Here is a 27,900-nt window from a genome sequence, read left to right on the forward strand (position 1 = left end):
TGGGTACTGGGGAGCGCAGCGGCGCGCAGGCACCTGCGGTTCCGTGCCTCTCCTCACCCGGCGAGCCCTGCAGTCCCGCCGCCTCTGCTCTGCAGCACCCTAACTTGCGGTGCTCCCCGCCCACCGCCGTGCTTGTCAACTCCAACTCCGTGCTGGACCTTGGCTGGCTCTGAGCAGGTTTCTCCACTGGTGGAGAATTTGAATATGTTTCATTCAAGAAATCCCAGCAAAACACAAGGGTAATGCTGAATATTTTAAATATCGGTGGATAAAAAGTGAATGAAACACACACACACAAAAGTAATATAATCTCTTAATAAATATGAAGAGATTCTATCTTTCAAATATAGAAATGGAAATGAGAAAAATAGCATTTTGCCTACTGTCAAGGACTGAAGGAAAAAAGGAGATAATAGTCTCTACTAAAAATACAAAAATTAGCTGGGCGTGGTGGTTGCACGCTTGTAGTACCAGCTACTCTGGAGGCTGAGGCAGAAGAATCGCTTGAACCTGGGAGGCGGAGCTTGCAGTAAGCCCAGGTCGCGCCACTGCACTCCAGCCTGGGCGACAGAGAGAGACTCCAGTCTCAAAAAAAAAAGAAAAAAAAAGGTTGCAGGAAGGATAAAACAGTAGATTTCCGTCCTGTTGGTGTGACTGTAATCATTAAAGGATCACATTCTTGAGAGCAATTTGGCAAAACGGATGAAGAATCATTCAAATGCTTACCCTTTAAAGTCATATTTTACTTCTAAGCATTTTGCCTACAAAAATAATGCAGTTAAAGTTTCTCTACAAGGATATTAAGTTTAAGATAATTTTTATGATAAAAATTTCCCGTAGCATAAGTATTAATGAAAGGAGAAGAGTTAAATTTATTAAGGTAAATTCATCGGGTGGACATTATACACACTTCCAATCTGTTCAAGGAAAGTTTAATGACGTGGCAGAAATACGTTATGTGCACAGAGTGGGATCTAAAACCTGAATCACAACATGCATTTCACTTAGAGACGAAAGAGATTGAGATCTTGATTTTGTTCTGTTTGGCTTGCAGTCATTCTCCCAATCTGCCTTTCACATGCTGATTGAGCACTTTACACATCAACTGATCAGCATTTTGAGGAATCTTACCAGGAAACTGCTTGCTGGCCAAAGTTTTAATTTTGGCACCTGCATCATTGCTGTGCTTGGGCAATTGTTTGAATATTTCTATTACATCTTGTCATTATTTTATAAAAGGGAGAGGGGAATGGAACTATGAAAGTGCTGTGACAAGAGTTGTCATTCTCACAAATGCAGTGACAATATGAAGTTGGACATCTGAAGTGGGCTGTCAGCTGCGGTCATACCTGTGAGCTCAATTGTTAGAAAAGATTCAGAATTAGTGGTGGTGTTCATAATGCCAGAAGTAAACTGTGAAGGTTGTGTCTGAAAGGCAAGATTTGATTAGGGATTTGTATTATTCTTTCTATTATATTCGAAAGTAGAAATCCGCCTGTGTGCATAGAAAAACTTAGAAGGCAATATACTAGAATATTAAAATATTAAAAATTGTTGTTTTGGGATGGTGAGACTGCTTCTAAATATTTTTTCTTTCTTTTTTTTTGAGATGGACTCTCACTCTGTCGCCAAGATTCTCCTGCCTCTGCCTCCCAAGTAGCTGGGATTACAGGCACCTACCACCACGGTATGCTAATTTTTGTATTTTTAGTAGAGATGGGGTTTTACTATGTTGGCCAGGATGGTCTCCATCTCCTGACATCGTGATCTGCCCACCTTGGCCTCCCAAAGTGTTGGGATTACAGGCGTGAGCCACCATGCCCAGCCACGACTGCTTCTAAATATTCTTAAAAGGATATGAATACTTTTATAATCAAGTAAAGCATTAAATGTTATTTTTAAGGAGGAAAGAAGAAAGTGCACCTTATCAACCTGCTAAAATGTAACTGAATATAATAATGCTGGTTTTAAGATGATGCTTTTTTCTGGACCTGTTCCAGCTTGTGAACATTCTTTTTTAAACATAGCCTTGAAAGCCAACACAATTCTCCAGGTAAGGCTGATTCCCTGGGGACTCTGGGGAGAGTGGATGGAATCAGAGAATCTCAGAATCATCTAGGTTAATAGCTCTCTCAATCTGTGAATCCCAGCACCATCTACCCATTAGCATTAATTTGCTTTTCTATGAGAGCCCTTCAGCTGTATGAAAGCAGCTGTCCTGTTCCCTCTTTTATTTTTTCCTAAAATTCACGAATATTTATAAGGCACCAGCAGTGTAATACACACTAGACCCTTTCCCATCATTTAACGACATTTTCTTTGTTTCGGACTGGGTGTGCCTAGCTCTTTCAGTCATCTCCTCTATGACATAGTGATGGGTATTCTCGCTCTCTTGAATGTTCTGATTTGCTGATGTCCTTTAACAGGTGACAACCAAAATTAACACAGAAGAGGCTTTACCCATGCAGAGTACAAAAGGTGAAGTGCCTCTGTTTCATTCCTGTAGCTGACATGGCTGCAGTGATTCTGTTGTGAGATTACACCTGTGCAGACTGGTACATGAACCAGGTTTGCTTAAGGACATGCTCAACCCACAGATGTAGGCTGAGTCATGCATCTGCAGACAGATGAGCACCTTCATTGGTGCCTCCGCCTCTTGTCTCTCCCTTCTTTCCCATCTGATGGTTGGCTATCAGAATTCTCTCTCTGCTTTTAAAAAGACACTTTATAGAAGTATGACTGATAAACAAAAAGCTGTACATATTTACTGTACACAACTTGATGAATTTGGAGATAATCATGTACCTATGAAATCATCATGACAATTTATGCCATAAACATATTTACCAACTCCAAAAGCTTCCTCCTGCCGTTTATTATTATTATTACTATTTGTGATAAGAACACTTAACATAAGATCTACCCACTTAGTAAATTTTCTCTTTTTTTTTGGAGGCAGGATCTTGCTCTGCTGCCTAGGCCGGAGTGCAGAGGTGTGAATACGGCTCACTGCAGCCTTAACCTCTCAGGCTCAAGCAATTCCTCCCACCTCAGTCTTCTGAGAAGCTGGAACCACAGATGTTTGCCACCATGCCTGGCTACTTTTTTATTTCTTGTAGAGACAGAGTTTTGCCATGTTGCCCAGGCTGGTCTCCAACTCCTGGGCTCAAGCCATCCTCCCCACTTGGCCTCACAAACTGCTGGGATTACAGGCATGGGCCACCACCCCCGGCCCCACTTAGTAAATTTTTAAGTATACAATAAGTTATTGTTAACCATAGACACTATACTACGTATAGTATATACTACTGAATAGTAGATCTGGAAGATTTATTCATCCTGCACAACCAAAACTTTGTACCCTTTGACCCATACCTCCCCATTTTCTTCTCTCCCTAGCCCCTGGCAACTACCATGCTACTCTCTGCTTCTATGACTTTGGCTATTTTAGATTCCACGTATAAGTGGTATCATGTAAATTTGTTCTTTGGTGTCTGGCTTACTTCACTTAGCTTAATGTCTTCTGGGTTGATCCATGTTGTCAATAAGGAAAAAATTCTTTCTTTTTAAAGGCTAAGTAATATTTCACCATACACACACACACACACACACATATACACACACAGTATCTATATATAAACATTAAACACCATATATATGGTGTATTATATATGATGAAATATTAAACACCATATATATGGTATTCAATGTCTATATATACACTATATGTATACACACACTGTATACATATACATACAACACACACACACACACACACACACATTTTCTTCACCCTTTCATCTGTCTACAGGCATTTAGCATTTAGGTTGCTTCCATGTTTTTAATATTGTGGATAATGCTGCAATGAACAGGTTACTGTTCCTTCATTCTTCTTCCAAATCCTGCTTTCAATTTGTTTGGATATATACCTAGAATCATAGTAGTTCTACTTTTAATTTTTTGAGGAACCTCCATACTGTTTTCCATAGTGGTTGCACCAATTTACACTCCCATCAATAATGTAAAAGCATTCTCTCTTCCCCACATTTTCACCAATACTTATCTTTTGTTTTTCTAATAGCAGCCGTCCTCATAGATGCGATCTCATCGTGGTTTTGATTTGCATTTCCCTGATGATTATTATGTTGAACACATCTTCATCAACATGTTAGTCATTTGTATGTCTTCTTTGGAGAAATGTCTACTCACTTTCTTTGCCCATTTTCTAACTGGGTTATTTATTTATCTATTTATTTTTGCTAATAAGTTGTAGGAGTTCCTTACGTATTTTGAACACTAACCCTTTATCAGATATATGGTTTGTAATACTTTCTCTTGTTATGTAGGTTGTCTTTCCATTTTGTTGTTTCCTTTGCTATGCAGAAGTTTTTATTTTGATGAAATCTCACTTGTCCATTTTTGCTTTTGCTGCCTATGCTTTGGTGGCCATATCCAAGACATCATTGCCAAGGCCAATGTCAAGAAGCTTTTTAAAACTCTGTGTTTTATTCCACCAGTTTTACTGTTTCAGATCTTATATTTAAATGTTTATTTTGAGTTGATTTTTGTGTATATTATGAGATAAGAATCCAGTTCCATTCTTTCTCATGTGAGTAACCAGTCTTTCCAACACCATTTGTTGAAAAGCCTACCACTTCCCCACTGTATATTCTTATATCCTTGTGGAAGATCAGTTGACTGTATTTGCCTGGATTTATTTTGGCACTCTCTATTCTACTCCATTAGTCTGTATCTCTTTTTATAAGCTAGTACCATATTGTTTTCATTACTGCAGCTTTGTAATATGTTTTGAAATTAAGTAATGTGATACTTCCAGTTTTGTTCTTCTTGCTCTAAATTGCTTTGCTTATGATTCGTATGATTTTAGAATTACCTTTCCTATTTCTGTAAAACATACATTGGGATTTTAATAAAGATTTCAGGTTGATTGCTGTGGCTTATGCCTGTAATTCAGCACTTCGAGAGGCTGAGGTGGGTGAATCACTTGAGCCCAGGGGTTCGCGATCAGCCTGGCCAACATGATGAAGCTCTGTCTCTGCTAAAAATACAACAACAACAATAAAATATCCAAGCATGGTGGCACATGCCTGTAATCCCAGCTTCTTGGGAGGCTGAGGCACAAGAATTGTTTGAACCCAGGAGGCAGAGGTTGCAGTGAGCCGATATCATACCACTGCACTCCAGCCTGGGCAACAGAGTGAGACTCTGTCTCAAAAAAAAAACAAAAACAAAAACAAAAAAACAAAGATTGTATTAAATATAGAGATAGTTTTGGGTAATATGGACATTTTAACAATATTAATCATTCAATCTATGAACATGAGATGTATTTCCATTTATTTGTGTCTGCTTTAATTTCTTTAATCAGTGTTTTATAGTTTTTAGCGTACGTTTTTCAGCCCTTTGATTAAATTTATTCTTATTTTTAATGCTATTGTAAATATGATTGTTTCTTTAATTTCCAGTATGGTTTGGCTTTGTGTCCCCACCCAAATCTCATCTTGAATTGTAATTCCATAATCCCCACATGTTTTGGGAGGGGCCTGGTGGGAGGTAATTGAATCATGGGGGCAGATTCTCCCCATGCTGTTCTTGTGATAGTGAGTGAGTTCTCACAAGATTTGACAGTTTTATAAGGGGCTTTCTCCTGTGTTTGGCACTCATTCTCTCTTCCTGCTGCCCTGTGAAGAGGTGGATTCCACCATAATTGTAAGTTTCCTGAGGCCACCTCAGCCATGTGGAACTGTAAATCAGTTAAACCTCTTTCCTTTATAAATTACCAAGTCTTGGGTATGTCTTTATTAGCAGTGTGAGAACGAACTAATACAATTTTCCTTCTGAATAGTTTGTTGTTAGTGTATAGAAATGCAACATTTTTTTTTCTACATCTCTATTGTACGTTTTTTTTTGAGGCAGAGTCTTACTCTGTCACCAAGGCTAAAGTACAATAGTGCAATCATGGCTCACTGCAGCCTCGACCTCTTGGGCTCAAGCAATTCTCCCACCTCAGCCTCCCAAGTAGTTGGGACTACAGGTGGATACCACCACACCCGGCTAATTTTTGTATTTTTTGTAGAGATGATGGGGTTTTGCCATGTTGTCCAGGCTGGTCTTAAACTCCTGCACTCAAGCTATCTGCCCACCTCAGCCTCCCAAAATGCTGGGATTACAGATATGAGCCACAGTGCCTCGCCCTAATTTTTATATGTTGATTTTATATTCTCAAGTATACTGAATTTGTTTATTAGTTGCAACAGTTTTTCTGTGTGAGCGTGTGTGTGTGTGTGTGTGTGCATGTGTAATCATTAGGGTTTTCCACATGTAAGGTCATGCCATCTGCAAACAGAGATAATTTTACTTCTACCTTTCAAATTTGGATGCCGTTTATTTATTTATTTGCCTAAATGCTCTGGCTAGGAATTCTCAGTACTATGTTTAAGAGGAGAGGCAAGAGTGGGCATCCTTGCCTGGTCCAGATTTTACTGGAAAAACTTTCAATATTTCACCATTGAGTATAATGTTAGCTATAGAGTTTTCATAACTAACTTTTATTGTGTTGAGGTAAGTTCCTTCCATGCCTAATTTGTTGAGGGCTTATATCATGAAAAATGTTGAATTTTTTTAAAGTGTTTTTTCTGCATCTATTGAGACAATCATGTGATTTTTACCATTCATTTTGTCCATAATCAGTATCACATTGATTGATTCGCATATGTTGAGCCATCCTTTTCTCCCAGGGATAAATCTCACTTGATTATGGTGTATGATCCTTTTAATATGTAGTTAAATTCAGTTTGGTGACACTTTGTTGAAGATTTTTGTGTCAATGTTCACATGCTATTGACCTGTAGTTTTGCTTTCTTGTGTTGTCTTTGTCTGCACTGGAATCAGGGTGATGCTTGCCTCAAAAAATGCATTTGAGTGTGTTCCCTCTCCTTACATTTTTTAAAAAAGAGTTTAATAAGAATTGGAGTTAGTTCTTCTTTGACTGTTCGGTAAAATTTATTTGTGAAGCCATCTTGTCCTGGGCTTTTCTTTGTTGGAAAGTTTTCCAAATTATTATTATTACTGATTCAATCTCCTTGTTTGCTATTGGTCTGTTCAGGTTTTCTATTTCTTCTTGATTTCAGTCTTCTTAGGTTGCATGTTCCTAGGAATTTATCCTTTTCTTCTAGGTTATCAAATTGGTTGGCATATAACTGTTCATAGTAGTCTCTTATGATCCCTTTTTATTTCTGCGGTATCAGTTTTAATGTCTCCTCTTTCTGATATTATTCAGTCTTGTCTATTTTTTTCTTAGTCTAGCCAAGGAGTTGTTGATTTTGTTTATCTTTTTAAAAAAACAACTCACAGTCTTTTAAATTTTTGTCTGGTATTTTTCTATTCTCTATTTTATTTGTTTCTGCTTTCATCTCTATTGTTTGCTTCCTTTTGCTGACTTTGAGCTTAGTTTTTGCTCTTCCTTTTCTAATTCCTTGCATGCAAAGTTGGGTTGTTTATTTGAGATATTTCTTCTTTTTTATTGCTTTATAGACATTTATTGCCATAAACTTCTCTCTTCATATTGCTGTTGGTTTATCCCGTAAGTTTTAATATGTTGTGTTTTTGTTTTCATTTGTCTTGAGATATTTTCTAAATTTTTCTAGTTTTTCATTTACGCATAATAATTATACATAATTATGGGTTATATGTGATATTTTGATACACACATGCAATGTATAATGATCAAATCAGGGTAATAGGATATCCATCACCTCAAACATTTATTCTTTCTTTGTGTTGAGAACACTCCAGATCTTCTCTTCTAGCTGTTTCAAAATGTACAATAAATTATTGTGGGCTGGGCTTGGTGGCTCATGCCTGTAATCCCAGGACTTTGGGAGGCCTAGGTGGGTGGATCACGAGGTCAAGAGATCGAGACCATCCTGGCCAACATGGCGAAACCCCGTCTCTACTAAAAAATACAAAAATTAGCTGGGTATGGTGGCGTGTGCCTGTAATCACAGATACTCAGGAGGCTGAGGCAAGAGAATCGCTTGAACCCAGGAGGCAGAGGTTGCAGTGAACTGAGATCACGCCACTGCACTCCAGCCTGGCAACAGAGTGAGACTCCGTCTCAAAAAAAAAAAAATTATGAACTCTAGTCAGCCTCCTGTGCTATAGATCACTAGAACTTTTTCCTTCTATGTAATTGAATTTCTATTTTTACTTTTTAAAATTTCTACCTCCCTCCACTGATTTTTTCTTTTTTTTAGAGACAGGGTCTCACTCTGTTGCCCAGGCTGTGAGTGCAGTGTTATGATCATTGCTCATTGCAGCCTTAAACTCCTGGGCTCAAACAATCCTCCTTCCTGCCTCCTGCCTTAGCCTTCCAAGTAGCTAGGATTACAGGCATGTAACACCATAGCTGGCTAGCTTTTTACTTTTAGATTTTGCAGAGACGAGGTCTTGTTATATTGCCCATGCTGGTCTCAAACTCCTGGGCTCAGAAATTCTCCCACCTCAGCCTCCCAGAGTGCTGGGATTACAGGCAATATATACTGCGCCTGGTTGTAATTGAATTTTGTACCCATTAACCAGACTTTTTAAAATTGCTTCCTTCCCTTTCTCCTTCTCACCCTCTGGTAATCATCATTCTACTCTCTACTTTCATGAGCTCAATGTTTTTAGCTCCTATATGTGACTGAGAACATGTGATGTTTGTCTTTCTGTGCCTTGCTTATGTCACTTAACATAATGTCCTCCAGTTCTATCTATGTTACTGCAAATGACAGAATTTCCTTCTTTTTAAAGGTGAATAGAATTCCATTTGTGTATAAGCCACATTTTATTTATTCATTCATGCGTTGATTGACACGTAGGATGATTTCATACCTTGGCTATTGTGAATGCTGCTGCAATAAACATAAGAGTGCAGATATCTCTTTGATATACCAATTTCCTTTCTTGTAGAGGTATACCCAGCAGTGAGATTACTGGATTCACTTTTTGAGGAACCGTCACATGGTTTTCCTAGTGTCTGTACTAATTTACATTCTCACCAACAGTGTGCTAGCATTTCCCTTCCTCTGCACCTTTGCTAACATTTGCTATTTTCTTTTTTTTGATAATAGCCATTTAAACTAGGGTGGGATGGTGTCTCATTTTGCCTTTGAGTTGTATTTCCCTGATGATTCGTGATGTTGAACATTTTTTCCATATACCTATTGATTATTTGTCTTCTTTTGTGAAACATATATTCAGATCATTTGCCCATTTTTAAATCAGATTATTTTAATTTCACTATTGAGTTGAGTTCCTTAATATTCTGGTTATTAATCCTTTGGCAGATGGATAGTTTACACATATTTTCTCCCATTCTGTAGGTTATCTTTTCTTTCTGTTGGTTGTTTTCTTTGCTGTGCAGAAATTTTAGCTTTATATAATCCCATTTGTCTATTTTTGCTTTTTTTTTTTTCTGAGACAGGGTCTCACTCTGTTGCCCAAGCTGGAGTGCAGTGGTATGATCACAGCTTACTGCAGCCTCAACCTCCTGGGCTCAACTAATCCTCCCACCTCAGTCTCCTGAGTAGCTGGGACTATAAACACATGCCCCATACCCAGCTAATTTTTATATTTTTTTTTGTTGAGAAGGGGTTTCACCATGTCACCCAGGCTGGTCTCAAACTCCTAGGTTCAAGAAATTTGCCCACCTTGGCCTCCCAAAGTGCTAGGTTTACAGGCATGAGCCACTACACCCATCCTATTTTTACTTGTGTTGCTTGCTCTTGTGAGGTCTTACCAAAAAAACTTTGCCCAGACAAATGTTCTGAATCCCTTTTCCATTCTTTTGTTTCAGTAGATTTATAGTTTCATGTCTTAGATTTAAGTTTTTAATCCATTTTGATTTGATTTTTATACGTGGTAAGAGATAGGGTTCTAGTTCCATTACTCTGCCTATGGCTCTCCAGTTTTCCCAGCACTATTTACTGAAGACACTGTCGTTTTCCCAATGCATGCTCTTGGTGTGTTTGTTGAAAATGAGTTTGTTGTAAATGTGTGAATTTATCTCTGGATTCTCTCTGCAGTGCCATTGTCTATGTGTCTGTTTTTTGTGCCAGCACCATGCTATTTTGGTTACCATAGCTTTGTAGTATATTTTGAAGTCAGATAGTGATTCCAGATTTGTTGTTTCTGGTCAGGATTGCTTTGGTTATTCAGGGTGTTTGTGGGTCTACACAAATTGTCAGATTGTTTTTTCTATTTCTTAAAGAATGCTGGCTGGGGACAGTGGCTCACACCTGTAATCACTGCAGTTTGAGAGGCTCGGGCAGGATTGCTTGAGGCCAGGAGTTGGAGACCAGCCTGGGCAACTTAGTGAAACCCCTGTTTCTACAAAAAAATTTAAAAAAATAGCTGGGTGTGGTGACACCTGCCTGAAGTCCTAGCTACTTGGGAGGCTGAGTGGGAAGATTGCTTGAGTCTGAGAGGTTGAGGCTACAGTGAGCTGTGATCATGCCACTGCATTCCAGCCTGGGTGACAGAGCGAGACCCTGTGTCAGAAAAAAGTAAAATAAAATGCCATTTGTATTTTCATATATATTGCACTGAATCTGTAGATCACTTTGGGTAGTATGAACATTTTAACAATATTAATTATTCCAGTCTGTGAGCATGGGATATCTTTTCACACATGTGTTTATATCCTCTTTAATTTTTTTCATCAGTGTTTTATAGTTTTTGTTGTAGAGATTTTCACTCCTTTGGTTAAATTTATTTCTAGGTATTTTTTGTAGCTATTGTAAATGGAATTGCTTTCCTGATTTCTTTTTCATTTTGTTCACTCTTTGTGTATAAATCTGTTACTGATTTTTGTGTGTTGATTTTGTATACTGCCACTTTTACTGAATTCATTTATCACTTCTGGTTGTTTTTTGGGGGAGTTTTTAGGTTTTTCCAAATACAGGATTATGTCACCTGTGAACAAGGACAGTTTGACTTCTTCCTTTCCAATTTGGATGCCCTTTATTTCCTTTTTTTTTTTTTTAACTTTTATTTTAAGTTCAGGGGTGTGAGTGCAGGTTTGTTACATAGGTAAACATATCATGGGGGTTTGTTGTACGGATTATTTCATTACCTGCTGAGACCAGAGACCAGCTTGGTCATGGAGACCCTAACCTAGTGGTGCCAGAGGAATTAAAGACACACACACAGAAATATAGCATGTGGAGTGGGAAATCAGGGGTCTCACAGCCTTCAGAGCTGAGAGCCTTGAACAGAGATTTACCCACATATTTATTGACAGCAAGCCAGTGATAAGCATCTTTTCTACAGATTATAGATTTACTAAAAGTATTCCTTATGGGAAACCAAGGGATGGGCTGAAACAAAGGGATGGGTTCTGGCTAGTTATCTGAAGTAGGAGCATGCCCTTAAGGCACAGATCGCTCATGCTATTGTTTGTGGCTTACCACCTTTAAGTGGTTTTCCGCCCTGGGTGGGCCAGGTGTTCCTTGCCCTCATTCAGGTAAACCCACAACCTTCAGCGTGGGCATCATGGCCATCACGAACATGTTACAGTGCTGCAGAGATTTTGTTTACGGCCAGTTTTGGGGCCAGTTTATGGTCAGATTTGGGGGCCTGTTCCCCAACATGCCCCCCTTTTCTGTTTTGCAAAGAAATAAAAGCAATGGCAGCTTTGTCACTGTGGGCTACTTTTTGCAGGATTTGGGATCCGCATCTGCAAACTATACAAAGACAAACAACACAGATTAAATGCACAATCATCATTGAAAACACAGAGCTTCCAAGTGTTTTTATCCATTGTAATGGGTTAATAGCTGCTAATCTGTCTGCAGCTCCTTCAAGCACTCCAGTTCCTGGCATTAAGGTCAGGTGTGCCTGGGATGCTTTAAATATTTGTTCTTTTAATTTTGCAACATCCAAAAACAAGTTTGCAGAGTGTCCTTCTAGATGCTTTTTTATTCTTTCCCATTCATGCTCTGATTCATTATAAGGGTGAGGAGTGATAGAAAAGTCAGAAGCATTCTAGTCGCATTTTAGCTGCATTCTGTATTCCAAACTAGCTACTCGATCTCCTAGCCACATTACAGTTTGTCGGAGATAATTGATTTGATTAACTATCTTTTGTTCTATTTTAGTTTGAGAGTTCTGCAGCACAGTAGAAATCTTTTGCCATTTATTTACAAAATCTGCTATCTGCACTGATGAATGTAGTGCAACTCCTGCTGCTGCAGCAGTAGCTGTGACAGTGATCAGTCCCATAATAATCAAGATTAAAGTAGCAATGAAACGCTGACAGTGTCTCAGAACTTGCTGAAGAATTTCAGTAATAATATATACGGAGGGAGAGGCTTCTCAAGGACGGGAAAGCTTCACCGGTAACCATATTCCTTCTCAAGCTCTCACTACTAGGACAGAATGATTAGTATTAAACAAGGAAGAGTTCACACTAGAGAACAATCTACATTCCTGGCAAGTTACACGATAATTAAGGATATGAAACTTTAGATCACCCATTACCAAAAGAAAAGGAGGGCAAACACAACTTTATATCCAATTGTATTGTTTTCAACAAGTTCTAAAATGTAATTAGGATTATATTGTGATGGCATAGTATATTTTCCTTCCCAAATCTTGATCTTATTAAGAGCCATTAATAGTTTCCACAAATCCTTATATTTAGTTCCTACAGTGGGCCATATCATTTGAGGTTGAGGTGCCACCATATCGCCATGTTTCCAGATGATAGGAACTCTTGCCATATTTCTTACCATTTCTGCCATCTCACCATTTTGTTTAGACCAGCTGAACATAGTGTGGTCATGGCATGCAGACTGAGAGGTGCAATTCAAGCTAAACATCCCCTTAGGGGACCAATCAATAATGATTCCACAGGAATCGTTGCGCAGCGCCTCTGCCTGTTCTGCAATGCAATCTTCCCAAACAAGTACATTCATTTTTTTCTGGCCAGGTCCAATTCTGTTAACAAATAGGTTTTTTGAGGGCAGTATGCCTTAATTATAGGAGCAGATTTATTATGGTAAATACTGAGATCAGAAAGCATGTGTAACTGTGTCATAGAGTGATTACATCCAGGCATTATTGCCAGCCAAGATTGATGAATATGCCCAATAAGTGTAATTGTTCTCTGTGTCAGCCTTTGCTGAAGGAATACTCACAGCAATGGTGATCACCACTATCATAGCTATCATTAAATTACTCATTGTGACTGGTTGTCCCTCTTTCCTCAGGTTTTCTTCTGCCATCTGTGACAGCTTCTTGATCTGTCCCCAAGTAGGTGGCCGTGTTCGACGGGTGTTGCTCATGACAGTTGGGGTCCTCCTCAGCATCAGTCTTGACATGGCTGCAAGCGGGGGGTGTCCTCAGAATCCTCCTGGAATCTCTTCCTTGGCATCTGGCTCATGATAAGGTTTCAGGTGTCATGATGGTATTTAAATCAGCTGCAGTTTTTGGCCTGGAGAAACACAAGCATAACCTCTACTCCAAGTTATTATTTTACCTATTTCCTAATTTTTTGTTATCAGATCTCCCCACCAAACCAGTTGTTCTGCTTCTGTCTTTGCAGCTGGTTTCTGTAAATGTTGTTCAGCTGCTGATAACATCTGGCCTTTAGGCAGACTCAAAAAATTTAAAGTCAATAATACTAAATTCAATTGCGTATACGGGGTGTCCCACAGTCCCTGTTTCCCCCCACTTTGCTTTTGCAACTGCTGTTTCAGGGAGAGATTCATTCGTTCCACTACGGCTTGTCCTTGAGAATTATATGGGATACCAGTAATGTGATTAATATTCCATATAGAGAAAAATGTAGCTAGAGCTTGGCTAGTATAGCCTGGGGCATTATCTGTTTTAATAGAAGCTGGAATGCCCATCATTGCAAAACACTGCAAAAGGTGACATTTAACAGAGGCAAAAGACTCTCCTGATTGGCATGTAGCCCAGACAAAGTGAGAAAAGGTGTCCACCCATACATGTACATAAGCTAGTTTCCCAAATGAGGGAACATGTGTGACATCCATTTGCCAAAGAGAATTAGGTTCCAATCCTCGAGGATTAACTCCTCCCATGAAAGATGAGGAATGTACCATTTGGCAAATTGGACATTGCTGGATAACAGCTTTAGCTTCTTTCCAGGTAGTGCCGTATCTGTGTTTGAGACCAGAGGCATTAACATGGGTTAAATTGTGAAAGGGTCTGAGCCCTGATGTGAGTGATGTAAAAAGGGTGCATTCTACTCCTGACTGCTGTTTGCAATTGAGTAAATAAAGTCATCAGTTGTTCATTTGTATGAAATCGTAACTGAGCATTTTCAACTAACTGTGTGGAATGAACCACAGATGAAGAATCAGAAACCCATTAATAGGTATATTAAAAGCAGTCAATACCTCAATTACAGCTACAAGCTCCGCTTTTTGAGCTGAAGTATAGGGCATCTGAAAAACTTTACCTTTCGAGCCAGAATAAGAAGCTTTACCATTACTAGACCCATCTGTGAAGACATTTTCAGCACCTTCAATCGGTTTAAATTTAGTTATTTTAGGGAGAATACAATTAGTTAATTTCAAAAATTGAAACAGTTTCATTTTAGGAAAATGATTATCGAGAATACCCACAAAGTCAGCTAAATGGGCTTGCCAAGTAAGACTATTTATAAAAGCTTGCTGTATTTGTGCCTTCATGAGAGGGATGATAATTTTTCCAGGATCATATCCATGTAATTTAACAATCCGAGTTCTCCCATTTCCTATAATAGTAACGATTTGATCCAAATAAAGAATTAGAGTCTGTGAATTAGCATGTGGAAGAAAAAGCCATTCTACTAAGTCCTGCTCTTGGACAATAACACCAGTAGGTGAATGCTGAGTTGGAAAAATTAGCAAATCTGGAGTCTCCTCTGGATTTATTCTATTTATTTGAGCCTTATGGACTTGCTTTTCAATAAACTGTAACTTGACCTCAGCCTCCTTTGTTAATTGCCAAGGGCTAGTGAGACTAGGATCTCCTCTAAGTAAGAAAATAGATTACTCATGGAATAGGTAGGAATGCCTAGAGCAGGTCGTATCCAATTAATGTCCCCTAGTAATTTTTGAAAGTCATTTAATGTTTTCAATTGATCCCTATGTATGGTTACTTTCTGTAGCACAATGGTAGTGTCATTTACTAAGGTCACCAAGTAGGAGTAAGGAGTAGTAGCCTGAATTTTGTCAGGAGGTATAATTAAACCAGCGTGAGAAATCAAATTTTGCAAGTGATTATAACATTGGAGTAATATTTCTTGAGTGGGGGCAGCACAAAGTATATCATCCATATACTGAATAATGTAACACTGTAAAACTTTTTTATGAGTAGGTTCAATTGCTTGCCTTACATACATCTGGCAAATTGTTGCACTGTTTAACATGCCTTGTGACAACACTTTCCAGTGGAAATGCTTAGCAGGCTGCAGGTTGTTTATTGCAGGAATTGTAAAGGCAAACCGTTCATAGTCCTGCTCAGCTAAGGGGATAGTAAAGAAATAGCCTTTTAAATCTATGACTATTAAAGCCCAATTTTTTGGAATCATAGCAGGAGAAGGCAATCCTGGCTGGAATGCCCCCATAGGTTGCATAACTGAATTAACTGCCCTTAAGTCAGTTAACATTCTGCATTTACCTGATTTTTTCTTAATTACAAAAACTGGAGAATTCCAAGGGGAAAATGTTGGAGCTGTGTGTCCATTTTCTAATTGTTCAGTAACTAAGTCCTCTAAAGCCTCCAGTTTCTGTTTACTCAGTGGCCATTGTTCTATCCAAATTGGCTTATCTGTTAACCATTTTAAAGATATAGGTTCTGGAGGCTTAACAATGGCCACCATCAAAAATGGTATCCTAAACCTTGGCGGGAACTTTGTCTTTCTGCTTGAATCAGTTCCTTCAAATCTTGCAAATTTTTTCCTAGTCCCATACCAGGGACATACCCCATTTCATGCATCATATGTTGACTTTGAGGGCCATATAATCATTCTGGAATTAGAACTTGTGCTCCCCATTGTTGTAATAAATCTCTCCCCCATAAATTTATAGGTACAGAAGTTATAATTGGTTGAATAGTCCAGGTTGTCCATCGGGCCCTTCATAATGCAAAATATAACTACTTTGATATACTTCAGGGGCTTTACCAACTCCAACTATGTTAAATTGAGTGGGTTGAATTAGCCACGTGGACTGCCAGTGCTGTAGAGAAATGATTGAAATGTCCGCTCCTGTCTCTACCAAACCTTTAAATCTCTTTCCCTGAATAGTTATTTCACAGGTAGGATGTTTATCAAGAATTTCATTCACCCAATAAGCTGCTTTGCCTTGTTTATTTGTGCTTCCAAATCCTCCTGTTCATTTAATTTCACTTTTCCCCATTTCCACATATGGCAAAATCAGGAGCTGTGCTATGCGCTCTCCTGGCTCTGCTTTCCAGGGAACAGAAGTAGATACAGCAATTTCAATTTCCCCATTGTAATCTGAATCAATGACTCCTGTTTGTACTTATACACCTTTTAATTTTAAACTAGACCTTCCTATAAGTAATCCTACCATCCCTGCTGGCAGCATATTACTGGAGACAGCAACATTCTTTAACAGTCCCATTACAAAAGGAGAACCTGGTCCATATTGATTAATAGCTTGTTTAAATTATTTGAGTAATTTAAAAGGAAAAGGCTCACATGTAGCTATAATATTTCCTGTTGATCTGGGGGTGTATTCTAACAGGGAACTGCCAAGTCTCTAAATCACCCTCTCTTCTAGCTTGCTGAATTCCTGACTGAATGGAACTGAGAGCGGTTGCTCATGGTGCTGCTCAAACAGTCACTGGGGCAACTACTTTTCACCCAGTTTCCTCTGCAAAAGAAAGATCTGGAGGGTCAGGCCACTCTTTTTCTTCAAAATAAGGAGAGGGTGCAGAAAGATAGGGATGAACCTCTTCCTCCTTTCCACTTTAGCTTTAGCTGGCAAACAAACCTGCTCTGTCACTTCTTCTGTTACTTCGTTATACTTTCCTTCTTTCTTATTATCAGTGTAAAAAGGTTCCAAGGTGGAATGAACCAGAGCCCACACTTGCCCCACTGTTACCCTGATGCTTCCAATCTCCCCTTCTTACTCACCATGGGGATTGCTTAAGCATACTTGGGTGTCCTCCAGCTTAGTTCCAAGTTCTCCAACCATTGCTCTGGTGACCTTTCAACCTGGGTTCGAGCCCCACGTATGGGTACCACTTGCCAAGGCCAGCTCGGTCGTGGAGACCCTAACCAGTGGTGCTAGAGGAATTAAAGACACACAGAAATATAGCATGTGGAGTGGGAAATCAGGGGTCATACAGCCTTCAGAGCTGAGAGTCTTGAGCAGAGATTTACTCACATATTTATTAACAGCAAGCCAGTGATGAGCATTGTTTCTATAGTCTATAGATTTACTAACAGTATTCCTAATGGGAAACAAAGTTATGGGACAAAACAAAGGGATGGGCTCTGGCTAGTTATCTGCAGCAGGAGCGTGTCCTTAAGGCACATATCACTCATGCTATTGTTTGTGGCTTAGGAATGCCTTTAAGTGGTTTTCCGCCCTGGGTGGGCCAGGTGTTCCTTGCCCTCATTCTGGTAAACCCACAACCTTCAGCGTGGGTGTCATGGCCATCACAAATATGTCACAGTGCTGCAGAGATTTTGTTTATGGCCAGTTTTGGGGCCAGTTTATGGCCATATTTGGGGGCCTGTTCCCCAACAATCACCCAAATATTAAAGCTAGTACACATTAGTTGTTTTTCTTGATCTTTCCCCTCCTCCCACCCACCACCCTCCAAAAGGCCCCAGTGTATGTTTTTTCCCACTATGTGTCCATGTATTCTCATCATTTAGCTCCCACTTATAAGTGAGAAAATGCAGTATTTGGCTTTCTGTTCCTGTGTTAGTTTGCTAAGGATAATGGCCTCCAGCTCCAATCCATGTCCCTACCAAGGACATGATCTCATTCTTTTTTTTATGGCTGCACAGTATTCCATGGGGTATAGGTACCACATTTTCTTTACCCGAAATATCATTCTTGGACATTTAGGTTGATCCATGTCTTCATTATCATGAATAGTACTACAGTTAACATACATGTGCATGTGTCTTTATAATAAAATGACTTATATCCCTTTGGGTATATACCCTGTAATGGGATTGCTGGGTCGAATGGCATTTCTGTCTTTAGGTCTTTGAGGAATGGCCACACTGTCCTCCACAATAGCCAAACTAATTTACACTCCCACCAAGAGTGTATAAGCATTCCTTTTTCTCCACAACCTCACCAGCATCTGTTATTTTTTTAACTTTTTAATTGTAGCCATTCTGACTGGTGTTAGATGGTATCTCATTGCGGTTTTGATTTGTATTTCTCTAATGACCAGTGATTTTCAGTATTTTTTAAAATATGATTGTGGGCTGCATGTATGCTTTATTTTGAAAAATGTCTGTTCATGTCCTTTGCCCACTTTTTTTTATGGGGTTCTTTGTTCTCTTCTTGTAAATTTGTTTAAGTTCCTTACAGATGTTGGATATTAGGCCTTTGTCAGATGCATAGTGGGCAAAAATTGTCTCCCATTCTGTAGGTTGTTTGCTTATTCAGTTGATAGTTTCTTTTGCTGTGGAGAAGCTTTTTAGTTTAATTAGATCCCATTTGTCAACTTTTGCTTTTGCTGCAATTGCTTTTGGTGTCTTTGCCCATGCCTATGTTCTGAATGGTATTGCCTAAGTTATCTTCCAGGATTTTCACAGTTTGGGGTTTTACATTTAAGTCTTTAATCCATCTTGAGTTAATTTTTGTATATGGTATAAGGAAGGGGTCCAATTTCAATCTTCTGCATATGGCTAGCTAGTTATCCCAGCACCATTTATTGAATAAGGAATCTTTTCCCCATTGCTTGTTTTTGTCAGGTTTGTAAAAAATCAGATGGTTGTTAAGTGTGTGGTCTTATTTCTGGTTGTGTATTTTGTTCCATTGGTCTATGTGTCTGTTTTTGTACCAGTACCATGCTGTTTTGGTTACTGCAGCCCTGTAGTATAATTTGAAGTCTGGTAATGTGATGCCACAAGCTTTGTTTTTTGTGCTTAGAATTGCCTTGTCTATACAGGCTCTTTTTGGGGTCCATATGAATTTTAACATAGTTTTTTCTAGGTCTGTGAAGAATGTCAGTGCCAGTTTAATGGGAATAGCATTGAATCTATAAATTGCTTCAGGCAGTATGGCCATTTTCATGATACTAATTCTTTCTATCCATGAGCAAGGAATGTTTTCCCATTTGTTTGTGTCATCTCTGGTTTCTTTGAGCAGTGTTTTCTAATTCTCATTGTAGAGATCTTTCACCTCCCTAGTAGCTGTATTCCTAGGTCTTTTATTGTTTTGGTGGCAATGGTGAATGGGAGTTCATTCCTGATCTGGCTTTTGACTTGACTGTTGCCAATGAAAAGAAATGCTAGTGATTTTTGCACACTCATTTTGTTCCCTGAGACTTTGCTTAAGTTGTTTGTCACCTTAAGAAGCTTTTGGGCTGAGACTGAGGTTTTCTAGATATAGGATCATGTCATTTTTGAACAGGGATAGCTTGATTTCTTCTCATTTTTTATTTGAATGTCCTTTATTTCTTTCTCTTGCCTGATTGCCCTAGCCAGAACTTCCAATACTATGTTGAATAGGAGTAGTGAAGGAGGGTATCCTTGTCTTATGCTGGTTTTCAAGGGGAATGCTTCTAGCTTTTGCCAATTTAGCATGATGTTGGCTGTGGGTTTGCATAGATTGCTCTTATTATTTTGAAGTATGTTCCTTAAATACCTAGTTTATTGAGACTTCTTAACATAAATGGATTTTTAATTTTTTTTTTTTTTTGAGATGGTTTCTCACTCTGTCACCCAGGCTGGAGTGCAGTGGCACGATCTTGGCTCACTGCAATCTCCATCTCCCTGGTTCATGCCATTCTCTTGCCTCAGCCTCCCAAGTAGCTGGGACTACAGGCACCTGCCACCACGCCTGGATAATTTTTTGTATTTTTTAGTAGAGAGGGGGTTTCACCATGTTAGCCAGGATGGTCTCGATCTCCTGACCTCATGATCCACCTGCCTCAACCTCCTAAAGTGCTGGGATTACAGGTGTGAGCCACTGCATCTGGATTTTGAATTTTATCTAATGCCTTTTCTGCATCTATTGAGATAATCATGTGGTTTTTATCCTTAGTTCTGTTTATGTGATGAATCACATTTATTGATTTGCATATGTGGAACCAACTTGCAACCTGGAGATCAGGCCTACTGGATCATAATGCATAAGCTTTTTGATTTGATGCTGGATTTGGTTTGCCAGGATTTTGTTGGGAATTTTTGTACTGATGCTTGTTAAGGATTTTGGATGTCCTTTATTTCCTTCTCTTGCCTAATTACTACAGCTAGGACTTCCAGCACTATATTGAATAAAAATAGTGAAAGTGGGCATTCTTGTCTTGTTATAGATTTCAGAGGAAAGGCTTTCAACTTTTTCAACATTTAGTATGATTTTAGCTGTAGACTTTTCATATGTAGCTTTTATTGTGTTGAGATATATTTCTTCTATATACAGCTTGTTGAGAGTTTTAATCATGAAACAATGTTAAATTTTACAAAATGTTTTCAGTATTTATTTAAATGATCATTATGGCTTTTGTTCTTCACTTTGTTAATGTGATTTATCATATTTGTTGATTTGTGTATGTTGAACCATCTTTGCATTCCTGGAATGAATCTCACTTGATCATGACAAATGTTCTTTTAAATGTGTTGTTGAATTTGGTTTGCTAGTATTTTGTGGAGAATTTTTTGTATCTATATTTATTAGGAATATTGGCCTGTAGTTTTCTTTTTTGTTGTATCCTTATCCTTATCTTTTTTGTTGTATCCTTATTTGGTATTGCAGTAATGCTGGCATTGTAGAAGGACTTTGGAAGTATTCCCTTCTCTTCAATTTTTTGGAATTGTTTGAGTAGGATTGGTACTAGTTCTTTAAATGTTTAGTAGAATTCAGCACTGAAGTTGTCAGTTCCTGGACTTTTTTTTTTTTAATAGGAGAATTTTTATTAGTACTTCAATGTCATTACTTGTTATTGGTCTGTTCAGGTTTTCTGTTTCTTCATGGTTCAGTCTTTGTAAGTTATATGTGTACAGAAATGTATTCATTTCTTTCAGGTTTTCCAATTTGTTGGCATATAGTTGTTCATAATACTCTTTAATGATCTTTTGTGTTTCTGTGGTATCAGTAGTAATGTCTCCTTTTTATTTTGTTTTAATTTATTTGGTTCTTCTCTCTTTGTTTTTACTTATCTAAAGCTTTGGTGATTTTGTTTATCTTTTCAAAAAAAAAAAAACAACTTTTTCAGTTTCTGGAGAACTGAACACATAGAGGTTCCTAGAGAGTGGCATGCCCAGGGAGGGCGTGGAAGCTCTGAATCCCTTCCGTCAGACCTAGCTTATGCACCTTTTCATCTGTGTCTTTTTAATATCCTTTATAATAAATCAGTAAACATAAGTTGACATTTGGGTGACCAAGATGGGACCGGAAGCAGGCTTCCTTTGACTTCCACTGCTTCACTGACAGCTGGCACCCTGGTATGGGCATGGGCTGTTTTTGTACAGCTGAACCTGTTGAAGGTTGCAGTAGCCTTTGTAAACTTTCAGGAGGCAAAGGGGACACTTTCCCTTGGACCATGTAGTTTTGACATTGTGAGTAGGACACCAAAGCCATTCTGCATGAAGCTGCAGTGAAGGGAACTCAGAACCTGACAAGTCAGCAAAAGGAAATTCATAGAAAGAATATTGACAAGTACTTGTGAACACAGATTTCTCATAACTTTCAAGATAATACCATTGGAATAGGTAAAAACTTTCAGGACTTCAGTTAAAAAGCTTATGTGGGCCCGGCGTCTGGCTCATGCCAGTAATCCTAGCACTTTGGGAGGCTAAGGCTGGTGAATCACTTGAGCCCAGGAGTTCAAGACCAGCTTGGGCAACATGGCAAAACCCTGTCTCTACTAAAAGTAGAAAAATTATCCAGGCATGGTGTCCCATGCCTGTAGTCCCAGCTACTTGGGAGGCTTAGGTGGGAGAATTACATGAGCCCAGGAGGTGGAGATTGAGCTGAGGTGAGCTGAGATTCCGCCATTGTACTCCAGCCTGGACCACAGAGTGAGACTCTGTCTCAAAATCATCATAATAATAATAATAGTAATAAGAAAAAGTTGATGTGCTTATGAAGATTGCTAACCCAACATCAAGTGGAACAAAAGTTAATTACATGGGACTGAACTGATAGAAGACTGAAATGCTTTTTATGACTTTTTTGGTTGAAACATTACCAATTCTTTTTATATTTTGTTTTCAGAGCCAAACATTTTTTTTTTCTTTTTGAGGTATTTATAGCTTATAGCAATTGGGTAAAGTAGAGTTTTGTGAGCAAAATTAAAACATTTGCCTTTCTCTTGACCTGATTTCTCCAAAATTTGGGAACTATTTGAGTGTTCTTATTTTATGGCAATATAGATATTTTCATAAGTTCAATAAGAATCTGTTTTCCACAACATAATGACTGGAATGACACATTTTCGGATATGACCAAACTGCCTTGAGGGAATGAAATTGACTTTATCAGGCCAATAGTCTTGGAGAAAGACTGGCCTGGTACATTATCTACATAGTTCTCTTACAAGGTTCCTGACCTTACAGTAAGAAAAGAATATCACATTCTGACAGGCCCAGGAACCTCAAGATAATTAGGGACCTTGAGAAGACAGGAATTCACTCAACTTGTATAAGTATTACAGGCAAAGTCTAATGGTGAATTCATGGCTTGTCTTCCCAGCCTCAGGAGGCTCTGAAAGTTTAATCTGAAATTTGTTATGAAAAAGCTCTAGCAAAGCCAACTTACAAAGCTGTCTTTAGGGCTAATCACTATTCTTGTTGCATTTCATACAAATTAACAGGTCAAATGTCATATGGAAACTTATTTTGCAAGTAAATTGGTCCTACTAAGATTTCTCTTTGGTAAAAAATGGGGAACTAGAGAAAGAAAAACTGTTTCACAGGAAATGATATACATTTGTTATTAGATTCTAGCCCCGACCACTGTTTCTGAGTTTTTATTATTTTCCTACAATTTGGACTAAACTCTGAATTATTTCTTGGTTACAACCAATCCCTAAAGAAGAACCTGGATTTAATTTTCTTCATGATGTTTTTGGTTGGCTTCCTAATGAAACTGATCATTTTGTTTTTTCATTCTTTCATACAAATTCTCTTTTTTGCTTATAATCCTTATATATTACTTCTTCCAAGAAAACTAAAATGATGGCATTTCCAAAGACTACAGATGATTCAACAGGTGATAAATCAATGATCTGACTGAGGTCTCATTCTTTGCCACTCTGTGATGCCATCCTAATTTTACTTTTGAGTGCTCTTAAAATAAAAATTCCTCACTGAGACTTCTCCTCCTTCCCTCCTCAGTGTGAGACAGGACTATAAGAAGTGAGCTTTCTGACACTCAGATTTTGATCAGTTCTTTCAAAAATAAAGATTTTACTCAAAAGGGGGATATGAGAAATAAATCTTTAAATTAGGCTCAGAAAAGCATTTAAAATGTAATAGCGGTCAAGTCTCACTCCCCCTTGAGTTAAATAATTACCTCGTGAAGCCACCTGCTATGTAGGCTTTAGACTAACTGACAGCAAGTAGCCATACAATGCCATACACACTATCGTTGAACAATGGATAGACAACTGGTTCATACCAATGTCATTTTGTAAACCAATGAGAATTGCTGATGAACAACTTTGGTAATAGCCAATTCTCCTGATTTATCCTTTGTTTTCTTTAAAAACTCGAGTCTCTCATTTGTTCTCTGGAGCACTCCCCAAGACAACTTGGAAGCATGTCCTGGGTTACAGTGTTAAATCTTTGTGTTTGAATAAACTCTCTTTAAACTAAAACACGAAACAAAATGAAACAACAATGATCTTTTATATGGTTTTCTTTGGTTTCAATTTAATTTTTTCTGCTCTAATGTTTATTTTTTTTCCTTCTAATTATTTTGCATTGGCTTTTTTCTTGCTTTTCTAGTTCCTTGAGGTGTGTCACTGGGTTGTTTATTTGAAGTCTTTCTACTTTTTTTTTTTTTTACTGTAAAATAAGTTTATTGGTGGTAACATGATATAATTTACTCCTGATATCTGATGTTACAAACTTTAGGGTCCTTGAGATATGCAGCATCCATGTATGTAACTGGCATAAACCCCATTATTTGAGCTCTCTTAATTGCTTTTGTGATTTCTATTTCTTTCCACAAACACCTGTTTTGTGCCTTCCACAAATGCATCCAACAAATGGAGAAATAAACTGGGACTCTGTACATTCTTAAAATCTACCTGCTTTCCACACAAGATACATTTCTCAAGGGCTTCTTTATAAGAATTTTCCATTGGAATGGGCAGGTCCTCAATGCTGGATATCTGTTTATATTGTGAACAACCTCTTCTCCATAGCACCATGTGAGCCCTGGGATGTGTAAGGCTAACAGCAGCCATTACAAGGTGTGTCAACTTCTTCCTCCCCAGACCACTGCAAACAGCAACTATAGTGGCCATGGTTCCACATTCCTCCACTGGTTCTACCTTTTTATGTAGGCATTTATTGCTATGAGCTTCCCTCTTTGAGATGCTGTTGCTGTATCACGTAGGTTTAGGTGAAATGAGTTTCTTGTAGATAGCATATAGTTGGGTCTTGTTTTTGTTGTTGTTTGTTTGTTTGAGATGAAGTCTCGCTCTGTCACCCAGGCTGGAGTGCAGTGGCACAATCTTTGCTCACTGCAACCTTTGTCTCCTGGGTTCAAGTGATTCTCCTGCCTTAGCTCCTGAGTATCTGGGATTACAGGCGCTTGCCACCATGCCTGGCTAATTTTTGTGTTTTTAGTAGAGATGGGGTTTCATCATGTTGGGCAGGCTAGTCTCGAACTCCTGACCTTGTGATCCACCCACCTTGGCCTCCAAAAGTGCTGGGATTACAGGCATGAGCTACTGTGCCCAGCCATGGGTCTTGTTTTTTATCCATTCAGTCATTCTTTGTCTTTTAACTCGATAATTTAATCCATTTATATTCAAGGTTATTATTGATAGGTAAGGGTTTATTACCACCACTTTGTTTTCTGGTTGTTTTTTAGACCTTTTCTTCTTTTTCCCTCTATTACTGTCTTCCTTCATGGTTAAGTGATTTTTTTCTAGTAGTATGTTTTGATTCTGTGCAATTTATTTTTAGCATATCTACTATAGGTTTTTGCTCTGTGTTTACCATGTGTACAAAAAACACCTTATAGTTATAATAGGTTATTTTAAATTGATAATGACTTAATTCGACCGCAAAGAATAAAAGTAACAAAAATAAACTCTCCACTAATATGCCCCATCTTGACTTTTTCATTTTTCAATTTACATCTTTTTATATTGCCTATCTTTTAACCAATTGTTGTAGTTACCATCATTTTTAATAGTTTCATCTTCTAGTCTTCATACTTAAGAAATAAGTGATTTACTTGCCCCAATTACAATATTAGGATATTCTGAATTTGTCTTTTTTTCTTTTATTAGTGAGTTTAATACCCTCGGATATTTTCTTGTTACATGTGAGCAACCATTTCTTTCAAATTGAAGAACTCCTTTTGGCATTTCTTGTAACACAGATTTGGTGATGATGAATTCCTTCTGCTTTTGTTTGTGTGGGAAAGTCTATCTTTCCTTAGTGTTTGAAGAATAGCTATGCTGGGCACAGTATGCTTGGTTGGTAGTTTTTTCCTTTAGCACTTCAAATACAGCATTCCACTCTGTCCTTGCCTGCCAGGTTTCTGCTGAGAAATCCACTGAAAGCTTTCAGTGTCCTTCAGCTCCAAAATTTATTTTCTTTTATCATCTCTATGTCTTTGTTGAAGTTCTCATTTTGTTCATGTATTGTTTTCATGATATTATGTGGTTTTCTTTCTGTGTTCTCTAATAGCTCACTGAGATTATTTAAGACACTTACTTTGAATTCTTTTCCAGGCAGTTCTTAGGTCTCCATCTTTTAAAAGATCAGTTATTGGTTTTATTGTGTTCTTTTGGCATTGTTGTATTTTCCTGATTCTTTGTGATCCTTATGGCTTTGCACTGGTGCCTGTACTTTTGAAGAAGGAGTCATCTCTTTTAATCTTTACAGGCTGGCTTCATCAGTGAAAGCCCTTCACCAGTCAGGCTGGCCAGAGATTCTGAGTGGGCTGGCTGGTGGGATCCATAGGCTGGCAAACTATTGGGGTCAGTGGGTAAGCAGGCTTGCTGCTGTGGTCCATGGGCAGGTGGCCTGCTGCTGTGTGCCACCAATGTGCTGTTGAGGTCTGCATGCTGGTTGTTGAGAGCCCTCATCTATTTTTGTTGTTCTTAGCAGCCCCCAGCCAATCTAGCCTTTCTGATTCACTCAGTATTCTGGGTGAGACATAACAGAAGTGAGTCTCTCAGGCAGTAAACCAAAAGGCTACAGAAGAGTCAGATGCTCACTGCATGCTCTCTTTCCCCCACGGGAGAACTTATGGGCCAAGGAGATCTGTCTTGGTGCTGCATTCTACTGACCTGGAGGAGGGTTGGTGTGGGTAAAGTAAAAATATTCTTACCCTTTTCAATGTGTCTTTTCTCATTTCTGTGCCCCATCAAGGTGTTGAATACTCTTGCTTGGAGTCCAGAGCTCTCAGAAAAGTAATTATATCTATGGATGGTTATTAAATCAGTGTTTCTGAGGGGAACAAGGGCTGGCACTTCCTATTCTGCCATCTTGCAGATGTCACTTCCAGAATTCTTTCTTAAGCGGAATTTGCCCCCTTAATTTCCGTGGAGGGTTTCCCAACATAAACTGTTGTGTTCAGAGACATTGGGAACATTTCTCACAGTTCATAGCTTAGGTCCAAATAACTTTTCCACACCTACTTTCCTGCCAATCATTTCATGTTTCTTGGAACAGCCATAGGGCAGTGGTTTCTCACCTGGGGGTGACGGTATAGTGGTTTTAACTCCCGGGGGACATTTGGCAACGTATGGAGACAGTTTTGGTTTCATGACTTGGGAGGGGATCTTACTAGCATTTAGTGGAAAGAGGCCAGGGATGCTGCTAAACACACTACAATACACAGCCCAAAGTGTCAATCTTATTGAAGTTGAGAAGCCCTACCCTATGAGTACAATTAGTAAATAATTAATAAATATAAAGTACTTAGAAAGTCTCTGGGGCAATAGTGAGTCCTCAATAAATGCCAGCTATTTATAGGGATGGTCTGAATGATATCCCATTGTTGTACCAAACTGCTTGTTGACGTTCAATTTCATATTTAACTGTGAACTGCATAGAGGCATGTGACCCTCATGTGAGCATCAGCCTCCCTTCACTAACATAGTCCTTTGTGCATACGAATCACTCCTACATGAGAATGGAGCGGTAAAAAGAAAGGGCCAATCCCCTGATTGAGGATGAACATCCTTATCTCTGAAATTCTAAGGCTGAGTTAGAAGAAAAGAGGTTGGAGTGCATTTATGATTAACTTCGTAAATTTTAAAATTCCTACAGTTAAGTGAATTTGAATTTGGTAACAGAAAAACTATGCAATTACTCCATTTCATGAAAGAAATGGAAATGATCTTTTGCCTTTGTCATGTATAAATTTGTCTGTGACCCATAGAAGTATGAAGATATGGTTTCCACACCAATGTTAGGCCTTCTCAAGTTGCTTAGAGTGTGTCGGTGGAGAGGGAGAAGCCCAACAGAAG

General features: G+C 38.6%; 1 pseudogene; it reads right to left on the minus strand.

The window, feature by feature from the left end:
- Positions 1–24,284: 24,284 nt before the first annotated feature.
- LOC100586884 lies at positions 24,285–24,711 on the minus strand (annotated as a pseudogene).
- Positions 24,712–27,900: the final 3,189 nt, after the last annotated feature.

The sequence above is a fragment of the Nomascus leucogenys genome, chromosome 6, assembly GCF_006542625.1.
Source record: "Nomascus leucogenys isolate Asia chromosome 6, Asia_NLE_v1, whole genome shotgun sequence".
Classification (NCBI taxonomy): Eukaryota; Metazoa; Chordata; class Mammalia; order Primates; family Hylobatidae; genus Nomascus; species Nomascus leucogenys.